The following is a 13,262-nucleotide window of genomic DNA, read 5'->3' on the forward strand; positions in this document are numbered from 1 at the left end:
ATAGGTGATTTTAAGAAAAGCATGATGAAATGCTAGGCTGAATCTTGATGCCTTAGTTATATTTTTTGTCAATCCGAATATTATTCAGCCTTTAGTTTTTATTCACTGTCAAATCTCTGTGGATTCGATCTCGAACTCACCGAGAATATTACTTTGCTACACCCTATACTTGGGGTATTCTACATTTAATTTTTCTTTTTAAAAGAGCAATATTAAAATCGTAGCAATTTCTTCTGATTTTTCTTGACTTAGAAATCTTCACAAGTAGACTAATGTCATTAGTACACAACATGATCTCAAGTATTTTGTAATCATCAAAATTCATCCTTTAGGGTTGACAATCTTTTCCTTTTTGATGATGACAAAACCATTGAGTTAAAAAAATTCACAGCAATTATTAGAATTTTATAATGAAGTTCAGAGCAAATATGACATTCAGAGATATATGCATAATTTCACCAAATTAAGGAGAAAAGTCTCTCCTATCAATTAAAATATTTGAATTATGCAGAGTTCTTGTTCTTTATCTTTTCTTAAGTTTTGTTTGCCATCATAATTTAAATCTTCCCCTATATATTATCTTGAATGTAGAGATTGGTATTCTGAATTCTTTTCACATTTTTTATTTCTCATATTAGAATTCTTTTTCATATATTTCTTCCAATTTGTATTCTGAATTCTTTTCATATTTCTATCTCTCAGTTTAGAATTCTTTTTCATATATTTCTCCCCCTTTTTTGTCATCAACAAAAGGAAGGAAATTAACAATAATTTCTGATACCAACATTAAGGATTAAGGATTGATTCAAAATGTATCAGAGCAACATACAAATCAATAAAGACATTCACTGCATTTCAAGAAGGGTAAGCATTCATTACATTTGATAAATGAAGTATACTTGATAAATAAAAAGATTACAATTGAGATCAATTTGTATTAGACAGCATACAAGTGTGCCAAAACAAGCTTAGGACAAGGTTATGTTTTGAAAACATGGGTTTCAATCTAAGCTCAGGTTAGGTTCAGTCTAGGTTCAAGATTTTGAAGATGAAGGTCCAGATTGATCTTCCTTTGGTCTTCCATCAGCTTGTCAATTTTACTGTTCAGTGCAGTGATGGAGCAATTGAGCTGAGTGTGTTCTTCTTTTAATTCTTGGATGGAGCCTTGAACAGAATTTTCTTGCGCTTGCAATTGTTTTTCCAATCTCAATAATTCTCCTCTGTTGGTTAGCTGCTAGTTGCCTAAACCCTGCAGTTCTGCTTTCACTTCTTGGGTCATATTAGTGAGATGAATGGACTTTGCTAAAACTGACTCCATAATTAAGCAGTGCTGTAATAATGTTGTCCCCAATGGCTTTTAGTTGCCATTCAAGTCTGAGTGGAGGATATGATGGCCTTTGAATAGGTGGAGGCTGACTAACTGAAGGTTCTGTTAGAGGTGCTTGTTATAAAAATTCTTTTGCCTTTGTATGGTGTAGGAGTGTCTTGACCACTTTCATCTTGAATATCCTTCCCTTTATAGTCCATTTTTCCTCAGATTTGACAAATCCCATCCTCTTTCATGATTGTCATTGTGAACATCAAAAAAGACAGTAATTCTTTCTTGGTTTTCTCCTTCTAGATTTACATTGAAGTTACAGAGAACTTGTGTTAAGACCATACCATAGGGAAGTGAAACTCCTTTTTCTTTGACCTTGAGCTTCCATGTATCTAAGCATCAAGGAGGGTAGGTTTCAGTGGGAGTCCTTGTATGATATGGTGCTTACTAGTATAATCCTTTTCTGAAATATAATCAAATTTTTCTATCTTTGGGAAGAAAATTTTGTTGATCATTGTGATGTCAGTAGACGCATCTCTGCATTCAGTTGATTGGCACTAATCTCAGTCCAATCTTCTGTGACTTCTCTATTCAAGAATAGTACTAATCCCTTCATTCCTATTTTCTTGATGATCTCTATTTTTTCCATCATATTGGAATCCGAAGGGTATCTCTAAGAATTTCTTCAGTAATTAAGATAGGGATTTCTTTTACCTTGGACGAGATCTGTCCTTCTCCATATCTTGTATTGTTTGTATAACTCTCGTACCAGGTCTGGGTAGGTTGGCACATTCTGTGAACATAAATATTTCCAACCCATATCCTTAGATTTTTTGCCCTAAGGGAAAATTTTCTTTCTCCAGAAATTCAAAATCCACATCTCCTTCCTGTCTACATTTCTTATGGAGAGAGGTCCTTGTTTCGACACTAAGGACGGAGGTAAAGAGGAGCCGTAATAGGTTGAAGCGGTGGTGTTACTTGCCTCTGTGGATTCTCTACCCGAGCCTTTGTTCTCCTCTCAGTTTGTGGAGTGGCATTCTTTCCTCTTTGATCCAGATGTCACTTGCTTTACCCTCACCATTGGAAGATCAATCAGAACCTCAGAAAGATTTTGTAGGACTTTTGGAGGTTTTTGGTTTGAAGAGTTTGAAGACAAAAAAGCACTCTAAAGGGTATGAAACGTTTCAGGTTCAACATTTTAGAGAGAGAGAGGGAGAGAAAGCCTTTTAGAATTCGTTTCGAATAGTTTCTCCTTAGTCAACTCATCCAACTCATGAGTGCATCTCCTATGAACTAAGAGTCGACTCTTTTAACTTAAGAGTCGTCTCTTGTGGAGTTAGGGGTCGACTCTTTTTAACTTAAGAGTCATTTCCTTACTACATAAGTTCGACTCCTCCATTTACATGAAGTCGTCTCCTCAGACTGTTTCAAGAGACAAAATCTTTTTGAATAAGATTTAAAGCTCAATTACAAACCACGGATCATATCAACTAAAATTCAACTTTTAATAGTAAATCAAAATACATAGTTTATCATTCTTAATCAGTCATCAAAAATGGATCACAAATGCATAATTCACCTCTAAATTACAAAATACTTCTTCATTAAGAGGTTTAGTGAATAGATCTAGAATTTGTTTATCAGTATTTATAAATTCCATTTTTATATCCCCATTATGAGCATGATCTTTTATGAAATGATGTCTGATTGCTATATGTTTAGTTCTTGAGTGTTGTATATAATTTCTAGTTAGATTTAAGGCATTAGTGTTGTCACACCTTATAGAAATTTTATTTTGTTTTATGCCATAGTCCTCAAGCTATTGCTTAACCCCATAGGATTTGGGCACAACAACTTCCCTGCAGCAATATATTCAGGCCTCAGCTGTAGATAGTGCTACGGAATTTTGTTTCTTGCTAAACCAAGAACTTAAGTTTGTTCCAAGGAATTGACAAGTTCCACTTGTACTTTTTCTGTCTAATCTATAACCAGCAAAATCAGCAATCTAAATATTCAATCAAATCAATTGTAGATGCCTTAGAATACCATAAACCTAAGTGTTGTGTTCCTTTAAGCATCTTAATATCCTTTTAACAGCAATTAAGTGTGATTCTTTAGGATTTACTTGATATCTTGTAACACATATAAACACTATGCATTATATCAGGTCAACTTGTTGTAAGATAAAGTAAAGATCCAATCATTCCTCTATACAACTTTGAATCAAAGGATTTATCATCCTCATTTTTTTCTAATTTACAAAGAAGCTCATAGGAGTACCTATTGATTTTGAATCTTCCATACCAAACTTTTTTAAGATTTTCTTTGTGTATTTGCTTTGGAAGATAAAGATTCCATCTCTTGTTTGCTTGATTTGAAAGTCCAAGGAAGAAGTTGAGTTCACCCATCAAACTCATCTCGAACTTCACCTTGCATGAGCTTATGTAAATTCTTCATATAAATTTTCATTAGTAGCACCAAATATAATATCATCAACATATATTTGAACAATCAGAATATCAGAATTTTTCTTTCTAATAAACAGAGTTTTATCAATATTTTCTCATTGAAAAGTTACTCTTTATTAAAATATTGCTTAATCTATTATACCAAGCTCTAAGGAAGCTTATTTCAAGCTATAAAGTGCTTTGTTTAATTTAAAAACATGATCTGAAAGTTTATGATTTTTCAAATTCAGATGGCTGTTCTAACATAAACTTTTTCAGTTATGAAACCATTTAGAAATGCACTTTTGACATCTATCTGAAATAATTTAAAATCCGTGAACGCATGTAAATGCAAAGTAATAATTTAATAGCTTCAAGTCTAGCCACAAGGTACAAAAGTTTCATCAAAATTAATTTCTTCTTCTTGATTATATCCTTTAACAACTATCTAGCCTTATTTCTAATTACAATTCTATCTTCATTTAATTATTTCTGAAAATCCATTTTGTTCCAATTACAGAAATATTTTCAGGCCTTACTAACTAAAATTCCAAACATTGTTTCTTTCAAATTGATTCAGTTCTTCATTGCATTGCCATTAACCAATAGTTATCTTTTTCAGCTTTTTCAAAAAGATTTTTGGTTCTATTTGAGAAACAAATGCAAGATGATTACTAACATCTCTAATGGAAGATCTAGTCCTAATTCCTTGGGAAGGATCACCAATTATTAGTTCTCTAGGATGACTAATGTGCATACCTCCATTCTTTTGGTAGACTAGTTTTTATCAATTAAGCATTTGATCTTCTTCTTTCTGATTTTTATTATGCTCTGAATTTTCAGATTCAGACACATCCTTTAGGGTCAATTCTTTTGGTTTGCTTATTGAATTCTTCGGCATCATCATCGAGATCTAAAATTCTTCCTTGATGAAGGGCCATTAGATTCAATCAAAGATAAACATGTATTGACTCTTCATAACTAGAGTTGTCTTGTTAAAATATTCTATATGCTTTGCTTGATGAAAGAATATCCAAGAAAAATAGCTTCATCTGATTTTGAATCAATTTTTTCCAAGTTGTCCTGACCATTATTTAGAATAAAAACAGATGCAACCAAAAAATATGAAAGTATGAAAAGATTTGGTTTCTTATTTTTTCAAGAGTTCATATGGAGTTTTCTTTAGTATTAACCTAATAGTAACTCTATTAAGAACATGACAGTTGTATTTATTGCTTCAGCCCAAAAATACTTTAGTAAGTCACTCTCACATAACATTGTCCTAGGCCATTTCAATAAGTATTCTATTCTTTCTCTCTACAACATCATTTTGTTGCGGTGTTCTTGGTGCAGAAAATTATGATCAATACCATTTTCAGTGCAGAAATTTTCAAAATCATGATTTTTAAATTCAGTTCTATTATCAACTTCTAATCTTGATAGTTTTTCAGTCCATATTCATTTGAAATCTTTTTATACAGGTTTAATGAAAGCTGAAAAATGCTTCATTTTTGTGTGCCAAGAATAAAATCCATGTATACGTAGAAAATCATCCACAATAACAAAGCCATAAAGTTTTTCCTCCTAGACTTGCAGTTCTAGTTGGTCCAAATAAGTCCATATGCAGAAGCTCTAAAAGGCCTATTAGTGAAAACAGCAGTTTTAGATTTGAAAGAGGTTCTGGTCTATTTTTCTAGTTGGCTTGCAGAGCAGATTTTATCTTTTTCAAAATGATAATTTAGGCAAGCCGAAAATAAGTTCTTTTCGAATAAGTTTTGAAATTAAGTCCATGCTTGCATGAGCTAATTTTCGATGCCATAACCAGCTGGCTTCACTATTTTGGTCTTCATTGCTACTAGACAGTCCATGTTTTTCATGAGTATTTGAATCTAAATCAACTAGATATACATTTCCATGTCTATGTCCATTAAATATTATACCACTGTCATTACTACTAGAAACTAAACATGATGATGATTTCAAAAGTCACAAAATATCCTTTATCACATAATTGACTAATGCTTTAGCAAATTATATTTCAATCCATCTACCAATAAAACATTTTCAATAAAAGTAGTTGGTGTAATCTGAATGTTACCAATACCAATGATTTTGCCTTTTTCATTATCACCAAAGGTAACCATTCCTCCATCTTTTTTTTTAGGGACATGAATTGGGATTCATCTTCTGTCATGTGTCTAGAGCATCCACTATCCAAGTACCTTTTTCTATTTGATGCTTGGGATGCTAGACACACCTGCAAAAACAGAAACTCAATTCTTTATCTTTAGTACCCAAACTTTCTTGGGTCCTTGAATATTAGCAATGATGGTTCCCTTCGGAACCCATATCTTTTTAATTGAAGCATTGTTCATAAATTCTGACTTATAGGATTGTAAGTGGCATATTTCTATTTCAGTTTGTCTAATTTGAGTGGTTTCGGTTGAACATAAGTGGGTTTCATAAAAATATTTTTTAATGATTTCTGTTTCTTCCAAGAATTATATCTAAACCAGCTTTATCATAAATAGCTTTTTGACTTTCTAGAATTAAATTTAATTTCTCAGAGCTTAGGGTGAATTTATCAACTATAGGTTTCAGTTTTTCAACTTCATTAACTAACTTCTGATTTTCTTCATGCAGTTTCTTCTTATTACCCAGAAGCAGAGTTTTTTTTTTTTTTTTTTAATGATTGGTTCTTAATCTTCAGATCCTTGTTCTTTAAGCTAAGCTTTTTCTATTCAATCATAAGCTCAGAAAAAGTATATTGAAGCTCATCGAAAGTGAAATCATATTCAGTATTCAGATATACCTCATTTTCGTGTCCCATTAGTAACAAATTTGCAGCTTCTTGTTGCTGTTCTTCTTCTCCAGAGCTGGATTCATCACTGCCACTCCAAGTAGCCATCATAACTTTCTTCCTTAACCTCTCCGGAGCCTTTTTTAATAGAGGACAGTCTGTTCTGAAGTGTCTAGACTTTTTGCACTTATAATAAATATATTGCTCCTTATTTTCTTTGCTTTGCTTCCCCTTGATTATAGGCTTTTTCCTGAAATTTTTTTTGTTTCTTCTGAAAAATTTTCTAAACTTTCTTTTAATCAGGGCCATTTCCTCACTGTTATCAGGTTCAGAATCCTCACTCTCATCCTCATGCAGAGTGGATTTAAGAACGATGGTTCTGCGCTTCTTGGGTTCATCCTCCTCAAGGTTCTGTTTCATTGAGAGCTTATGAGTCATTAAGGAACCCATCAGTTCGTCCAGTGGGAGAGAGTTGAGATCTTTGGCTTCTTGAATGGCAGTGACCTTTGCTTCCCATGCTCTAGAAAGAAACCTAAGAATTTTTTGAACAAGATTACTGCTAGAGTAAGATCTACCAAGACTTTTCAGACCATTTAAAATATCAGTGAATCTAGTAAACATTTCAGTTATAGATTCACTGTTGTCCATTTTAAATAATTCATACTTATGCACTAGCATACTGATTTTAGATTATTTAATCTGGTTAGTGCTTTCATGTGTAACTTCCAGCCTATCCCAAATTTCTTTAGCAGTCATGCAAATAGATATACGATTAAACTCATTTGCATCTAAAGAACAGTAAAGGACATTCATGGCTTTTGCATTTAGCTGAGCCATTCTTTTCATGGTCATCCCATTCAATCTCAGGTTTGAATAAGGTGATGCCATCAACAATTTTAGTTGGTGTGTGAGGTCCATTACTAATAGCAGTCCATAAATCATAGTCAAGTGCTTGAATAAAAATTCTCATACGAGCTTTCCAATAAGTAAAATTTATGCCATTGAAAAGAGGTGGTCTATTGGTAGATTTTCCTTCGGCAAGAGAGGATCCCATAATGACGCCATGACTTTTAACTCTTGATTTGTTAGATCAAAAAGTTTTTGGGAGTACCAGGCTTTGATACCACTTGTTGCCCAGAGGTGCAGCCCAAGAGGGGGGATGAATTGGGTCTCTTTAAAAATAATCAAAGTTAAAACGTATGGAGAGTATGAGTTACTATTATGTTATAGATTTAGCAGCGGAAATAAGATTGCACAAATACGACAAGAAATAAAGTTAGGAAAGCAGTCAGAAAAATGCAGAGAAAAGAAAAAGAAGAACCACAATCACAAACACCAAGGTTTATAGTAGTTCGGTGCACTCGCAGCACCTACGTCCACTCCTCAAGCCTAGCTTGAGATTTCACTATACCCAGCAGATTACAGCCTGATTATTTTTCGGGCTCACAATCAAAACCCAGTTGGTTTTCCAGGCAACCAACCGAAAATCTTTTGTTTTTCGGGATCACAAACAACCCAGTTGGTTTTCAGACAAATCAACTAAAAACTTTACACCGTTTGTTTTTCGGGGCTCACAAACAATCCAGTTGGTTTTCAGAAACTTTTATATTCAATCAAGTTTTTCTCAGGCAGTAAAGACTTTCTGTTTATTTCAACTACACAAGGATCGACTCATGTTTTGCGGGGGTCGACTCATTGACTGTGTTCTTTGAATAAAACTTATCAGAATCAACTTAAACTTCTTCTTTTTGCTTAGGAATTGACTCAAGTCTTTCAAACAGAAAACTTTAGACTTCATCTCTGATTCCATGGATTAGATTAAGATCATTTTCTTTTAGTATGTCCCATGAGACGTTTGCGAAGAACTTATGATTTTGCAGTGCTTCATTCCTTCTGATTTTTCTTGACTTAGAAATCTTCACAATTAGACCAATGTCATTAGTACACAACATTATGTCAGTATTTTGTAATCATCAAATTCATCTTTAGGGTTGACAGATTCATCTTTCTGTAGTGTAGCACTTTCTTTTAGGGGGCGGGCACTCTGGAGGCAATGAGTTCAGTATAATTTTTCGATCTGGAACATAAGCTACCGAATTCGACGTCATGGAGTGTGAGTCCTATATTACCAAGGTCTCTCTAGAATGACTTGACCTATGTCATCAGAATACAGTGCACAGATCTCATCTTTATAGATAGGAATTGGAATCAGGATGAGGCATTTTCACCGAGATGGAACGTTTTATCCCAAGCTTTTAGATTTTGGGATGAGGAGTAGATTTCAGACCTGGCGGGAACAACTCGGAAGCAATGGCGTTGATGCACTCCCTATCAAATAAGATTTTGGCACGTTTACTTGATCTTATGAGCGTGTTAGGAAAGGTCTACGCGCAATCTTGCTCGGTTTTAGTCTGAGCTAAAGTACCTAACCATGAAGCCTAGATTTTGGTCATTCCGATTGGTGGGCTCACTTTGGTTTTTAGCTGGATAAAACTCTCGGTCTGTTCGTCTCCAAAGTCTTCCTACAAATTCTCGATGTTTGGTTTAGACTTTTTCGACACATTCAGTTCTGGGTTCAATTCAAGTTAGTTTAGATGCTTTTGGATTATATTGGGACGCGATATGGCCAAATTTTTGGCACTGAAACATTGGTTTGGTTCTTAAGAGGGTTGGAACTTAATATGCCTTTTCTTTATATTTGGGTTTTTGATGGGTCTAGTCGGTGCTTGGCTAGAGCGGGCTAGTTAGGAGGGTTTGGAAATATGGCCTGGATTGCGGAAGATAATTTTGATTAGGTCGGGCTCCTACAGTGGATCTGAGGGTCGATGATTGCTTATAGGGATCTGTAAGAATACCACATCTTGAGCCAACTGATATACTTGGCCAAGGGTGGTAATCTCTCGGAGGATTAATTTTTCTGGATCTCCTCGCGAAGTCATGCCCGAACTAAAGAGTAACAGTCTCCTCTTCGTTACACGATCTATATGAAACTCAAATGTGCAATATAATCGGAACGGTTGATGTCTTAAGTTATTTCTGCCACCTATCCATAAGGCGTTGTCGTAAGAGAATGGCGATATTTCTCATTCAGCTTTTCTTTCATATCTCAAGTGGTGATACGAGGAGCTTTGGGTCTACGCTATATTCACATTATGTCAGTACCAGTGTGCTTGCCAATAAGCTTCATTTTAGCGTCGTATTTTTTTATGGTCAGTTTTCATACATCCAAATAATTATCATGGCTGCTCTCAATCAAGGTACATGCTTGGCTTGTTGACTAACATATGTGGGGCATCTACTCTTACGGTGAAGTAGTCGCTGTCCGATGTCTGGTGATTAGGAGGATGTTGGTTCCTGGGGATTGGGAAGAATACAGGTGGTGGTGGCCTCAAGTGGTGACAAGTGGAGGGGAGGAGCAGCGTAGGGGTTTCCTTTTTTTTTCTCTGGTGAAAACGACAAAGGGGGAGAGAGGAAACACTGGATCGTGGCTTTGCAGCAAGGGCAAAGCCGACATCCTCTGATACAAGTTGATGCAGCACCACAACAGGGAAGGTTGCTATCAATAGGTCAGTGAAACCAGAAGATAAGGGGAAGGGAAGAGGAGGAGAGGAAGAGAGGAAGAGAGAGGGGGAAAACGGGAGGAGGAAGAAAGAGAGGAAGAGGGAGACGAGAGAGAGAGAGGAGAAAGAACGTAGGGAGAAATTTCAATCACTTCATTAAAACGCTAATCATGAAAATAGTCCCTTATATATAGGGCCAATTAAACACAATTAGCTTAAAACCTCTTACACAGAAATAACTCCTAATAAGCCCAAAAATAACACAAATAAGCCCTAAAATACAAACAAGCCTAGAAATAAAAATAAAACAAATATGCAAAATAAGATGGTGGACTAGGCGGGTAAATAGTCAGCTCCGATGTCCCCATCAGCATCTAATCTTATATTCAAAGAAAAGGGAGTTGAATGCAGCTCAAGGGTTCCTTATACTATTGTTAACCTTTTCACAGGTGGTTTAGTGACCAATTTTCTGCAACCTGCTTATGTGGTATGTTGTATATTTGCTCCAAATTTTGTTTATGTTAAATGAAGTGACTATAGGTGGCAACATACACCAACTTGATTTTATGGGAGAGGAAGCTTACTTCATCTTGTTGGATCCTGTTTAATTAGAGCCCACATTTGTCTAGTATCACTTGTAAATTCTGATGATCTCAAGAGCTTAAATGACATTTTACAGTGGTGAAGAGTTATCTTGATGGAGGGTGACTCTTCACGGGTGTGACCACCTGTGGCGTTTGGTTTTGCAGAAAGCTATAAATAGCTTGTCAGACTCTTTTTCTAATACACGCATTGAGAGCTCTCTCTCCAGAAAGACTATTCTGCTAATTTTTGATTAGATCTTTGCTGTTAGGCGCAGTTGCGGATCTAAGCCTCACATACATCTCAAAGTTTGAAAGATGGATTTAGCGAGTTAAGATATGATTCTTTTTTATTGTAGTTTAGTTTTCATCAATGGCCCAAAATTGTCCTTGTCCATGGATTCTCGGTTCAAGAGTCTTGCATATCAACATCAACCAATTGCGCATTGATAACGTGATTAGTAGTTGCCCTGTATTTCCTTGATATGGTCATGATCCCACCGCTAATGATGTGATCTCCAACTCCATGGTGGGGTTTGTGCTTGCACTAAAACCAATTGTCTTGTTCTTATATCCAATTGTATAATAAAGTTCTCCAAGTGTTATACCAACGTGAATAATTGGAGGTTTAGCAAGGTCAGCAATGATGAATACATCATGGTTAGGCACATAAGATATGCCCTTTTAGTTATGGCCACCACTCCGAACGAATGTTCTAACTATGCATCTTGTTGATGATGATGGATTCTTGAACATGGGATTCATTTTTTGGGTGATGATGAGGACATGCTTCTTACTAATAGATCGGCAGAGGTAACAGAAGTTGGGTTCACATATAGTATTTTCCATCACTTTACCTTCTGCTATCTGGCCGGAATGAAGTAGGAGTACTACTAATGAGCTCAAGCCATGCAGGGGAGCAAGAGATAGGCCAGTGCCACTCCTGGCCGTCAATAATAGCCTCCACCTATCCAAACTCCAGCACTGACTAGGTGAGAAAGGGACCGGATGAGCTGTCAAGCCTAGGTCACTGACACTATATCCCTGTCTTTCTATACTATATAGTTGATCAGTTAGTTGGAGTTAGGGTTTAGGGTTTAGGGTTTAGAGACCATATCTTCATCCATAGGATCCCAAGTCCCCGGATCAATCGAAAGTTTGATTCTATCTGAACCGCTTTAATGGGCGAACAGCCCAACCCTTGGAACATACTACAGCTCCAGGTGGCGAAGAGCCGACATCGAGGTGCCAAACTTTTCCGTCGATGTGAACTCTTGGGGAAGATCAGCCTACTATCCCTAGGTAACTTTTATCCGTTGAGCGACAAAGTTTTAAAAAAACTTAAAAAAGTATAGGGGGGATAAGGATAGGAATTAACCTTTGATCTTCTCATTATATGTCACAAATTATATAATCACATCTTCTTAATATATATATATATATGAAAACTTAACACTCTTTTTTTTATATATATATATGAAAACTTAACACTCTTTTTTGAGTGAGAGAAAGCATAATATGAACAAACAAGAAAGAAATTTATACTGTGTCTAAAATGCATCGGTAGGGGAGCGTTCCGCCTTAGAGGGAAGCACCCGCGCAAGCAAGTGTGGACGAAGCGGAAGTGAGAATGTCGGCTTGAGTAACGCAAACATTGGTGAGAAAGAAATAATAGTAACTTGGTCTCGGGCATCTACCATTATACCCACAATGATTGGCCATACAATCGCTATTACTTGGACATGTATAAAAAAAATATTGTGACATTTCATTTCGTACAGCATTTTCAAATAGATCATTTTTTATATATCGCAATGGACAATTCCATCGTTTATAATCGAAAAGAAAAGTTACAAGAGGTTTTTCAAACCAAAAATAAGTCTGAATCAGATAGATTCATATCGGAAAGAGGCTGACAATAAGTTCTTTCAAAATTGACTATTTGTTCCTCTATTAGAGGTATTGCAGAAATGTCTGCGATCGAGTAAATAGCTCTACGAACGAATGGATTGGATCGAAAATGGAAAGATTTGTACAAGTTACACGTTTCGTCACCACTTTGTGGAAAATCCTTAGGTATGAATATGTTAGATACCCGTGACTCGATTGGTGAAATAGTCTCCCTCTCCAAAAAAATATTTTTTTTTTACCGACGCACAAAGAAAATATTTTGTTGCGAATGAATAAGATATTGAGGAATTGTCCATATGTAAGATCATAATTATTGATACGGGTCTTTTCCACATAAAAAGGGAATCTTTTGTTACAATAGAACCAGAAGTGATGTGGATCATTCAGGAATCGAAGTCGATTTGCTTTATAAAAAGAAGATAAATATTAATATAAATAATAAATTAATATAAATAATAAATAAAAAATTAAAATACTAAAAATAAAAAAGAATCGATTTGATCCAGGTCATAATCCATATTGGATTCCCAAATTTATTAATGGAGGGCCAAACACGAGGGATAGAAGAATTACAGATGAATGTACAAAAGGAACTTCATTGGATTCATATCCAAATTCGAGTTAGATTCATATCCAAACTTATAC

This window comes from Phoenix dactylifera, unplaced genomic scaffold (assembly GCF_009389715.1).
Source record: "Phoenix dactylifera cultivar Barhee BC4 unplaced genomic scaffold, palm_55x_up_171113_PBpolish2nd_filt_p 000153F, whole genome shotgun sequence".
NCBI lineage: Eukaryota > Viridiplantae > Streptophyta > Magnoliopsida > Arecales > Arecaceae > Phoenix > Phoenix dactylifera.